The sequence below is a fragment of the Phyllobates terribilis genome, unplaced genomic scaffold (genome assembly GCF_046119375.1).
Source record: "Phyllobates terribilis strain yellow unplaced genomic scaffold, ASM4611937v1 Scaffold_1__5_contigs__length_1240528914, whole genome shotgun sequence".
Lineage (NCBI taxonomy): Eukaryota > Metazoa > Chordata > Amphibia > Anura > Dendrobatidae > Phyllobates > Phyllobates terribilis.
The window spans coordinates 623,567,596-623,581,612 of record NW_027362761.1 but is presented as its reverse complement, the minus strand read 5'-3'; the positions used below and the strand labels follow the sequence as shown (position 1 = coordinate 623,581,612).

Genomic DNA, 14,017 nt, shown 5'->3' with positions numbered 1-14,017 from the left:
ACCACTAGAGGGGTCTCCTCACATACAGATGTGTATATATACAGTCACCACTAGAGGGGGCTCCTCACATACAGATGTGTATATATACAGTCACCACTAGAGGGAGCTCCTCACATACAGATGTGTATATATACAGTGTCCACTAGAGGGAGCTCCTGACATACAGATGTGTATATATACAGTCACTACTAGAGGGGGCTCCTCACATACAGATGTGTATATATACAGTCATCACTAGAGGGTGCTCTTCACATACAGATGTGTATATATACAGTCACCACTAGAGGGGGCTTCTCACATACAGATGTGTATATATATAGTCACCACTAGAGGGAGATCCTCATATACAGATGTGTATATATACAGTCCCCACTAGAGGGAGCTCCTCACATACAGATGTGTATATATATATATATATATATATATATATATATATATATACAGTGACCAGTAGAGGGGGCGCCTCACATACAGATGTGTATATATACAGTCACCACTAGAGGGAGCTCCTCACATACAGATGTGTATATATATATACAGTCACCACTAGAGGGGGCTCCTCACATACAGATGTATATATACAGTCACCACTAGAGGGGGCTCCTCACATACAGATGTCTATATATATATACAGTCACCACTAGAGGGGGCTCCTCACATACAGATGTATATATACAGTCACCACTAGAGGGGGATCCTCACATACAGATGTGTATATATTTATACAGTCCCCACTAGAGGGAACTCCTCACATACAGATGTGTATATATATATATATATATATATATATATATATATATATACAGTGACCAGTAGAGGGGGCGCCTCACATACAGATGTGTATATATACAGTCACCACTAGAGGGAGCTCCTCACATACAGATGTGTATATATATACAGTCACCACTAGAGGGGGCTCCTCACATACAGATGTATATATACAGTCACCACTAGAGGGAGCTCCTCACATACAGATGTCTATATATATACAGTCACCACTAGTGGGGGCTCCTCACATACAGATGTGTATATATACAGTCACCACTAGAGGGGAGCTCCTCACATACAGATGTGTATATATACAGTCATCACTAGAGGGGGCTTCTCACATACAGATGTGTATATATATACAGTCACCACTAGAGGGGTCTCCTCACATACAGATGTGTATATATACAGTCACCACTAGAGGGGGCTCCTCACATACAGATGTGTATATATACAGTCACCACTAGAGGGAGCTCCTCATATACAGATGTGTATATATATATATATATATACAGTCACCACTAGAGGGAGCTCCTCACATACAGATGTGTATATATATATATACAGTCACCACTAGAGGGGGCTCCTCACATACAGATGTGTTTATATATATACAGTCACCACTAGAGGGAGCTCCTCACATACAGATGTGTATATATATATATACAGTCACCACTAGAGGGGAGCTCCTCACATACAGATGTGTATATATACAGTCATCACTAGAGGGGGCTCCTCACATACAGATGTGTATATATATATACAGTCACCACTAGAGGGGTCTCCTCACATACAGATGTGTATATATACAGTCACCACTAGAGGGGGCTCCTCACATACAGATGTGTATATATACAGTCACCACTAGAGGGGGCTCCACACATACAGATGTCTATATATATACAGTCACCACTAGAGGGGAGCTCCTCACATACAGATGTGTATATATACAGTCATCACTAGAGGGGGCTCCTCACATACAGATGTGTATATATACAGTCATCAGTAGAGGGGGCTCCTCACATACAGATGTGTATATATATATACAGTCACCACTAGAGGGGTCTCCTCACATACAGATGTGTATATATACAGTCACCACTAGAGGGGGCTCCTCACATACAGATGTGTATATATACAGTCACCACTAGAGGGGAGCTCCTCACATACAGATGTGTATATATACAGTCATCACTAGAGGGGGCTCCTCACATACAGATGTGTATATATATATACAGTCACCACTAGAGGGGTCTCCTCACATACAGATGTGTATATATACAGTCACCACTAGAGGGGGCTCCTCACATACAGATGTGTATATATACAGTCACCACTAGAGGGGGCTCCTCACATACAGATGTGTATATATACAGTCACCACTAGAGGGGGCTCCTCACATACAGATGTGTATATATACAGTCATCACTAGAGCGGGCTCCTCACATACAGATGTGTATATATACAGTCACCACTAGAGGGGGCTCCTCACATACAGATGTGTATATATATATACAGTCACCACAACAGGGGTCTCCTCACATACACATGTGGATATATACAGTCACCACTAGAGGGAGCTCCTCACATACAGATGTCTATATATATACAGTCACCACTAGAGGGGGCTCCTCACATACACATGTGTATATATACAGTCACCAGTAGAGGGAGCTCCTCACATACAGATGTCTATATATATACAGTCACCACTAGAGGGGGCTCCTCACATACACATGTGTATATATACAGTTACCACTAGAGGTAGCTCCTCACATACAGATGTGTATATATACAGTCACCACTAGAGGGACCTCCTCACATACAGATGTGTATATATACAGTCACCACTAGAGGCAGCTCATCACATACAGATGTGTATATATACAGTCACCACTAGAGGGAGCTCCTCACATACAGATGTGTATATACAGTCACCACTAGAGGGGGCTCCTCACATACAGATGTGTATATATACAGTCACCACTAGAGGGAGCTCCTCACATACAGATGTGTATATATACAGTGTCCACTAGAGGGAGCTCCTCACATACAGATGTGTATATATACAGTCACCACTAGAGGGAGCTCCTCACATACAGATGTGTATATATATACAGTCACCACTAGAGGGGGCTCGTCACATACAGATGTGTATATATACAGTCACCGCTAGAGGGGGCTCCTCACATACAGATGTGCATATATACAGTCACCACTAGAGGGGGCTCCTCACATACAGATGTGTATATATACAGTCATCACTAGAGGGTGCTCTTCACATACAGATGTGTATATATACAGTCACCACTAGAGGGGGCTTCTCACATACAGATGTGTATATATACAGTCCCCACTAGAGGGAGCTCCTCACATACAGATGTGTATATATATATATATATATATATATATATATATATACAGTGACCAGTAGAGGGGGCGCCTCACATACAAATGTGTATATATACAGTCACCACTAGAGGGGGCTCCTCACATACAGATGTGTATATATATATACAGTCACCACTAGAGGGGGCTCCTCACATACAGATGTATATATACAGTCACCACTAGAGGGGGCTCCTCACATACAGATGTCTATATATATACAGTCACCACTAGAGGGGGCTCCTCACATACAGATGTATATATACAGTCACCACTAGAGGGGGCTCCTCACATACAGATGTGTATATATATATATACAGTCCCCACTAGAGGGAACTCCTCACATACAGATGTGTATACATACAGTCACCACTAGAGGGAGCTCCTCACATACAGATGTGTATATATATATATACAGTCACCACTAGAGGGGGCTCCTCACATACAGATGTGTTTATATATATACAGTCACCACTAGAGGGAGCTCCTCACATACAGATGTGTATATATATATATACAGTCACCACTAGAGGGGAGCTCCTCACATACAGATGTGTATATATACAGTCATCACTAGAGGGGGCTCCTCACATACAGATGTGTATATATACAGTCACCACTAGAGGGGGCTCCTCACATACAGATGTGTATATATATATACAGTCACCACAACAGGGGTCTCCTCACATACACATGTGGATATATACAGTCACCACTAGAGGGAGCTCCTCACATACAGATGTCTATATATATACAGTCACCACTAGAGGGGGCTCCTCACATACACATGTGTATATATACAGTCACCAGTAGAGGGAGCTCCTCACATACAGATGTCTATATATATACAGTCACCACTAGAGGGGGCTCCTCACATACACATGTGTATATATACAGTCACCACTAGAGGTAGCTCCTCACATACAGATGTGTATATATACAGTCACCACTAGAGGGACCTCCTCACATACAGATGTGTATATATACAGTCACCACTAGAGGCAGCTCATCACATACAGATGTGTATATATACAGTCACCACTAGAGGGAGCTCCTCACATACAGATGTGTATATACAGTCACCACTAGAGGGGGCTCCTCACATACAGATGTGTATATATACAGTCACCACTAGAGGGAGCTCCTCACATACAGATGTGTATATATACAGTGTCCACTAGAGGGAGCTCCTCACATACAGATGTGTATATATACAGTCACCACTAGAGGGAGCTCCTCACATACAGATGTGTATATATATACAGTCACCACTAGAGGGGGCTCGTCACATACAGATGTGCATATATACAGTCACCACTAGAGGGGGTTCCTCACATACAGATGTGTATATATACAGTCATCACTAGAGGGTGCTCTTCACATACAGATGTGTATATATACAGTCACCACTAGAGGGGGCTTCTCACATACAGATGTGTATATATATTTAGTCACCACTAGAGGGAGATCCTCACATACAGATGTGTATATATACAGTCCCCACTAGAGGGAGCTCCTCACATACAGATGTGTATATATATATATATATATATATATATATATACAGTGATCAGTAGAGGGGGCGCCTCACATACAGATGTGTATATATACAGTCACCACTAGAGGGGGCTCCTCGCATACAGATGTGTATATATATACAGTCACCACTAGAGGGGGCTCCTCACATACAGATGTATATATACAGTCACCACTAGAGGGGGCTCCTCACATACAGATGTCTATATATATACAGTCACCACTAGAGGGGGCTCCTCACATACAGATGTATATATACAGTCACCACTAGAGGGGGCTCCTCAGATACAGATGTGTATATATATATATACAGTCCCCACTAGAGGGAACTCCTCACATACAGATGTGTATACATACAGTCACCACTAGAGGGAGCTCCTCACATACAGATGTGTATATATATATATATACAGTCACCACTAGAGGGGGCTCCTCACATACAGATGTGTTTATATATATACAGTCACCACTAGAGGGAGCTCCTCACATACAGATGTGTATATATATATATACAGTCACCACTAGAGGGGGCTCCTCACATACAGATGTGTATATATACAGTCATCACTAGAGGGGGCTCCTCACATACAGATGTGTATATATATACAGTCACCACTAGAGGGGTCTCCTCACATACAGATGTGTATATATACAGTCACCACTAGAGGGGGCTCCTCACATACAGATGTGTATATATACAGTCACCACTAGAGGGAGCTCCTCACATACAGATGTGTATATATATATACAGTCACCACAACAGGGGTCTCCTCACATACACATGTGGATATATACAGTCACCACTAGAGGGAGCTCCTCACATACAGATGTCTATATATATACAGTCACCACTAGAGGGGGCTCCTCACATACACATGTGTATATATACAGTCACCAGTAGAGGGAGCTCCTCACATACAGATGTCTATATATATACAGTCACCACTAGAGGGGGCTCCTCACATACACATGTGTATATATACAGTCACCACTAGAGGTAGCTCCTCACATACAGATATGTATATATACAGTCACCACTAGAGAGACCTCCTCACATACAGATGTGTATATATACAGTCACCACTAGAGGCTGCTCATCACATACAGATGTGTATATATACAGTCACCACTAGAGGGAGCTCCTCACATACAGATGTGTATATACAGTCACCACTAGAGGGGGCTCCTCACATACAGATGTGTATATATACAGTCACCACTAGAGGGAGCTCCTCACATACAGATGTGTATATATACAGTGTCCACTAGAGGGAGCTCCTCACATACAGATGTGTATATATACAGTCACCACTAGAGGGAGCTCCTCACATACAGATGTGTATATATACAGTCACCACTAGAGGGGGCTCATCACATACAGATGTGTATATATACAGTCACCGCTAGAGGGGGCTCCTCACATACAGATGTGCATATATACAGTCACCAATAGAGGGGGCTCCTCACATACAGATGTGTATATATACAGTCATCACTAGAGGGTGCTCTTCACATACAGATGTGTATATATACAGTCACCACTAGAGGGGGCTTCTCACATACAGATGTGTATATATATAGTCACCACTAGAGGGAGATCCTCACATACAGATGTGTATATATACAGTCCCCATTAGAGGGAGCTCCTCACATACAGATGTGTATATATATATATATATATATATATATATATATATATATATATATATATATATATACAGTGACCAGTAGAGGGGGCTCCTCACATACACATGTGTATATATACAGTCACCAGTAGAGGGAGCTCCTCACATACAGATGTCTATATATATACAGTCACCACTAGAGGGGGCTCCTCACATACACATGTGTATATATACAGTCACCACTAGAGGTAGATCCTCACATACAGATGTGTATATATACAGTCACCACTAGAGGGACCTCCTCACATACAGATGTGTATATATACAGTCACCACTAGAGGCTGCTCATCACATACAGATGTGTATATATACAGTCACCACTAGAGGGAGCTCCTCACATACAGATGTGTATATACAGTCACCACTAGAGGGGCTCCTCACATACAGATGTGTATATATACAGTCACCACTAGAGGGAGCTCCTCACATACAGATGTGTATATATACAGTGTCCACTAGAGGGAGCTCCTCACATACAGATGTGTATATATACAGTCACCACTAGAGGGAGCTCCTCACATACAGATGTGTATATATACAGTCACCACTAGAGGGGGCTCATCACATACAGATGTGTATATATACAGTCACCGCTAGAGGGGGCTCCTCACATACAGATGTGCATATATACAGTCACCACTAGAGGGGGCTCCTCACATACAGATGTGTATATATACAGTCATCACTAGAGGGTGCTCTTCACATACAGATGTGTATATATACAGTCACCACTAGAGGGGGCTTCTCACATACAGATGCGTATATATATAGTCACCACTAGAGGGAGATCCTCACATACAGATGTGTATATATATATATATATATATATATATATATATATATACAGTGACCAGTAGAGGGGGCGCCTCACATACAGATGTGTATATATACAGTCACCACTAGAGGGGGCTCCTCACATACAGATGTGTATATATATACAGTCACCACTAGAGGGGGCTCCTCACATACAGATGTATATATACAGTCACCACTAGAGGGGGCTCCTCACATACAGATGTCTATAAATATATACAGTCACCACTAGAGGGAACTCCTCACATACAGATGTATATATACAGTCACCACTAGAGGGGGCTCCTCACATATAGATGTGTATATATATATATACAGTCCCCACTAGAGGGAACTCCTCACATACAGATGTGTATATATATATATATATATATATATATATATATATATACAGTGACCAGTAGAGGGGGCGCCTCACATACAGATGTGTATATATACAGTCACCACTAGAGGGAGCTCGTCACATACAGATGTGTATATATACAGTCACCACTAGAGGTAGCTCCTCACATACAGATGTGTATATATATAGTCACCACTAGAGGGAGATCCTCACATACAGATGTAAATATATATAAAGACACCACTAGAGGGTGCTCCTCACATACAGATGTGTATATATACAGTCACTACTAGAGGGGGCTCCTCACATACAGATGTGTATATATACAGTCACCACTAGTGGGGGCTCCTCACATACAGATGTGTATATATACAGTCACCACTAGAGTGAGCTCCTCACATACAGATGTGTATATATACAGTCACCACTAGAGTGAGCTCCTCACATACAGATGTGTATATATACAGTCACCACTAGAGGGGGCTCCTCACATACAGATGTGTATATATACAGTCACCACTAGAGGGGGCTCCTCACATACAGATGTCTATATATATACAGTCACCACTAGAGGGGAGCTCCTCACATACAGATGTGTATATATACAGTCATCACTAGAGGGGGCTCCTCACATACAGATGTGTATATATACAGTCACCACTAGAGGGGGCTCCTCACATACAGATGTGTATATATATATACAGTCACCACAACAGGGGTCTCCTCACATACACATGTGGATATATACAGTCACCAGTAGAGGGAGCTCCTCACATACAGATGTCTATATATATACAGTCACCACTAGAGGGGGCTCCTCACATACACATGTGTATATATACAGTCACCACTAGAGGTAGCTCCTCACATACAGATGTGTATATATACAGTCACCACTAGAGGGACCTCCTCACATACAGATGTGTATATATACAGTCACCACTAGAGGCAGCTCATCACATACAGATGTGTATATATACAGTCACCACTAGAGGGAGCTCCTCACATACAGATGTCTATATATATACAGTCACCACTAGAGGGGGCTCCTCACATACACATGTGTATATATACAGTCACCAGTAGAGGGAGCTCCTCACATACAGATGTCTATACATATACAGTCACCACTAGAGGGGGCTCCTCACATACACATGTGTATATATACAGTCACCACTAGAGGTAGCTCCTCACATACAGATGTGTATATATACAGTCACCACTAGAGGGACCTCCTCACATACAGATGTGTATATATACAGTCACCACTAGAGGCAGCTCATCACATACAGATGTGTATATATACAGTCACCACTAGAGAGAGCTCCTCACATACAGATGTGTATATATACAGTCACCACTAGAGGGGGCTCCTCACATACAGATGTGTATATATACAGTCACCACTAGAGGGACCTCCTCACATACAGATGTATATATATACAGTCACCACTAGAGGGAGCTACTCACATACAGATGTGTATATATACAGTCACCACTAGAGGGAGCTCCTCACATAGAGATGTGTATATATACAGTCACCACTAGAGGAAGCTACTCACATAGAGATGTGTATATATACAGTCACCACTAGAGGCAGCTCATCACATACAGATGTGTATATATACAGTCACCACTAGGGGGGGCTCCTCACATACAGATGTGTATATATATACAGTCACCACCAGAGGGAGCTCCTCACATACAGATGTGTATATATACAGTCACCACTAGAGGGGGCTCCTCACATACAGATGTGTATATATACAGTCACCACTAGAGGGAGCTCCTCACATACAGATGTGTATATATATATAGTCACCACAACAGGGGTCTCCTCACATACAGATGTGTATATATACAGTCACCACTAGAGGGAGCTCCTCACATACAGATGTGTATATATACAGTCACCACTAGAGGGGGCTCCTCACATACAGATGTGTATATATACAGTCACCACTAGAGGGAGCTCCTCACATACAGATGTGTATATATATAGTCACCACAACAGGGGTCTCCTCACATACAGATGTATATACATACAGTCACCACTAGAGGGGGCTCCTCACATACAGATGTGTATATATACAGTCACCACTAGAGGGGGCTCCTCACATACAGATGTGTATATATACAGTCACCACTAGGGGGGGCTCCTCACATACAGATGTGTATATATACAGTCACCACTACAGGGGGCTCCTCACCTACAGATGTGTATATATACAGTCACCACTAGAGGGGTCTCCTCACATACAGATGTGTATATATACAGTCACCACTAGAGGGGGCTCCTCACATACAGATGTGTATATATACAGTCAACACTAGAGGGAGCTACTCACATACAGATGTGTATATATACAGTCACCACTAGAGGGAGCTCCTCACATACAGATGTGTATATATATAGTCACCACTAGAGGGAGCTCCTCACATACAGATGTAAATATATATAAAGACACCACTAGAGGGTGCTCCTCACATACAGATGTGTATATATACAGTCACTACTAGACGGGGCTCCTCACATACAGATGTGTATATATACAGTCACCACTAGTGGGGGCTCCTCACATACAGATGTGTATATATACAGTCACCACTAGAGTGAGCTCCTCACATACAGATGTGCATATATACAGTCACCACTAGAGGGAGCTCCTCACATACAGATGTGAATATATATAAAGTCACCACTAGAGGGAGCTCCTCACATACAGATGTGTATATACACAGTCACCACTAGAGGGCGCTTCTCACATACAGATGTGTAGATATACAGGCACCACTAGAGGGGGCTCCTCACATACAGATGTGTATATATACAGTCACCACTAGAGGGAGCTCCTCACATACAGATGTGTATATATACAGTCACCACTAGAGGGAGCTCCTCACATACAGATGTGAATATATATAAAGTCACCACTAGAGGGAGCTACTCACATACTGATGTGAATATATATAAAGTCACCACTAGAGGGAGCTCCTCACATACAGATGTGAATATATATAAAGTCACCACTAGAGGGGGCTCCTCACATACAGATGTGTATATATACAGTCACCACTAGAGGGGGCTCCTCACATACAGATGTGTATATATACAGTCACCACTAGAGGGAGCTCCTCACTTACAGATGTGAATATATATAAAGTCACCACTAGAGGGGGCTCCTCACATACAGATGTGTATATATACAGTCACTACTAGAGGGGGCTCCTCACATACAGATGTGTATATATACAGTCACCACTAGTGGGGGCTCCTCACATACAGATGTGTATACATACAGTCGCCACTAGAGGGAGCTCCTCACATACAGATGTGTATATATACTGTCACCACTAGAGGGTGCTCTTCACATACAGATGTGTATATATACTGTCACCACTACAGGGATCTCTTCACATACAGATCTGTATATATACAGTCACCACTAAAGGGGGCTCCTCACATACAGGTGTGTATATATACAGTCACCACTAGAGGGAGCTCCTCACATACAGATGTGTATATATACAGTCACCACTAGAGGGAGCTCCTCACATACAGATGTGTATATATACAGTCACCACTCGAGGGGGCTCCTCACATACAGATGTGTATATACACAGTCACCACTAGAGGGGGCTCCTCACATACAGATGTGTATATATATACAGTCCCCACTAGAGGGAGCTCCTCACATACAGATGTGTATATATACAGTCACCACTAGAGGGAGCTCCTCACATACAAATGTGTATATATACAGTCAACGCTAGAGGGGGCTCCTCACATACAGATGTGTATATATACAGTCACCACTAGAGGGATCTCCTCACATACAGATGTGTATATATACAGTCACCACTAGAGGGAGCTCCTCACATACAAATGTGTATATATACAGTCAACGCTAGAGGGGGCTCCTCACATACAGATGTGTATATATATACAGTCCCCACTAGAGGGAGCTCCTCACATACAGATGTGTATATATACAGTCACCACTAGAGGGAGCTCCTCACATAAAGATGTGTATATATACAGTCAACGCTAGAGGGGGCTCCTCACATACAGATGTGTATATATACAGTCACCACTAGAGGGGGCTCCTCACATACAGATGTGTATATATACAGTCACCACTAGAGGGGGCTCCTCACATACAGATGTGTATATATACAGTCACCACTAGAGGGGGCTCCTCACATACAGATGTGTATATATACAGTCACTACTAGAGGGGGCTCCTCACATACAGATGTGTATATATACAGTCACCACTAGAGGGGGCTCCTCACATACAGATGTGTATATATACAGTCGCCACTAGAGGGAGCTCCTCACATACAGATGTGTATATATACCGTCACCACTAGAGGGGGCTCCTCACATACAGATGTGTATATATATATATACAGTCACCACTAAAGGGGGCTCCTCACATACAGATGTGTATATATACAGTCACCACTAGAGGGAGCTCCTCACATACAGATGTGTATATATACAGTCACCACTAGAGGGAGCTCCTCACATACAGATGTGTATATACACAGTCACCACTAGAGGGGGCTCCTCACATACAGATGTGTATATATATACAGACACCACTAGAGGGAGTGCCTCACATACAGATGTGTATATATATACAGTCACCACCAGAGGGAGCTCCTCACATACAGATGTGTATATATACTGTCACCACTAGGGGGGCTCCTCACATACAGATGTGTATATATACAGTCACCACTAGAGGGAGCTCCTCACATACAGATGTGTATATATACAGTCACCACTAGAGGAAGCTCCTCACATACAGATGTGTATATATATAGTCACCACAACAGGGGTCTCCTCACATACAGATGTGTATATATACAGTCACTACTAGAGGGAGCTACTCACATACAGATGTGTATATATATAGTCACCATAACAGGGGTCTCCTCACATACAGATGTGTATATATACAGTCTCTACTAGAGGGAGCTCCTCACATACAGATGTGCATATATACAGTCACCACTAGAGGGGGCTCCTCACATACAGATGTGTATATATACAGTCACCACAAGAGGGAGCTCCTCACATACAGATGTGTATATATATAGTCACCACAACAGGGGTCTCCTCACATACAGATGTATATATAGAGTCACCACTAGAGGGAGCTCCTCACATACAGATGTGTATATATACAGTCTCCACTAGATGGGGCTCCTCACATACAGATTTGTATATATACAGTCACCACTAAAGGGGGCTCCTCACATACAGATGTGTATATATACAGTCACCACTAGAGGGAGCTCCTCACATACAGATGTGTAGATATACAGTCACCACTAGAGGGGCTCCTCACATACAGATGTGTATATATATACAGTCACCACTAGAGGGAGCTCCTCACATACAGATGTGTATATATACAGTCACCACTAGAGGGGGCTTCTCACATACAGATGTGTATATATACAGGAACCACTAGAGGGGGCTCCTCACATACAGATGTGTATATATACAGTCACCACTAGAGGGAGCTCCTCACATACAGATGTGTATTTATACAGTCACCACTAGAGGGAGCTCCTCACATACAGATGTGAATATATATAAAGTCACCACTAGAGGGAGCTCCTCACATACTGATGTGAATATATATAAAGTCACCACTAGAGGGAGCTCCTCACATACAGATGTGAATATATATAAAGTCACCACTAGAGGGGGCTCCTCACATACAGATGTGTTTATATATATACAGTCACCACTAGAGGGAGCTCCTCACATACAGATGTGTATATATATATATATATACAGTCACCACTAGAGGGGAGCTCCTCACATACAGATGTGTATATATACAGTCATCACTAGAGGGGACCCCCTCACATACAGATGTGTATATATACAGTCACCACTAGAGGGAGCTCCTCACATACAGATGTGTATATATACAGTCACCACTAGAGGGGGCTCCTCACATACAGATGTGTATATATATACAGTCACCACTAGAGGGGGCTCCTCACATACAGATGTATATATACAGTCACCACTAGAGGGGGCTCCTCACATACAGATGTCTATATATATATACAGTCACCACTAGAGGGAACTCCTCACATACAGATGTATATATACAGTCACCACTAGAGGGGGCTCCTCACATATAGATGTGTATATATATATATACAGTCCCCACTAGAGGGAACTCCTCACATACAGATGTGTATATATATATATATATATAAATATATATATATATATATATATATATATATATATATACAGTGACCAGTAGAGGGGGCGCCTCACATACAGATGTGTATATATACAGTCACCACTAGAGGGAGCTCGTCACATACAGATGTGTATATATATATATACAGTCACCACTAGAGGGGGCTCCTCACATACAGATGTATATATACAGTCACCACTAGAGGGAGCTCCTCACATACAGATGTCTATATATATACAGTC

At 42.3% G+C, this 14,017-nt stretch overlaps 1 protein-coding gene across 1 annotated transcript in view; it reads left to right on the top strand.

Moving 5' to 3' along the window:
* The window catches only part of CA9 (carbonic anhydrase 9), a 596,284-nt gene that overhangs the window by 198,984 nt on the left and 383,283 nt on the right, over nucleotides 1-14,017 (top strand). The window lies entirely within an intron of this gene.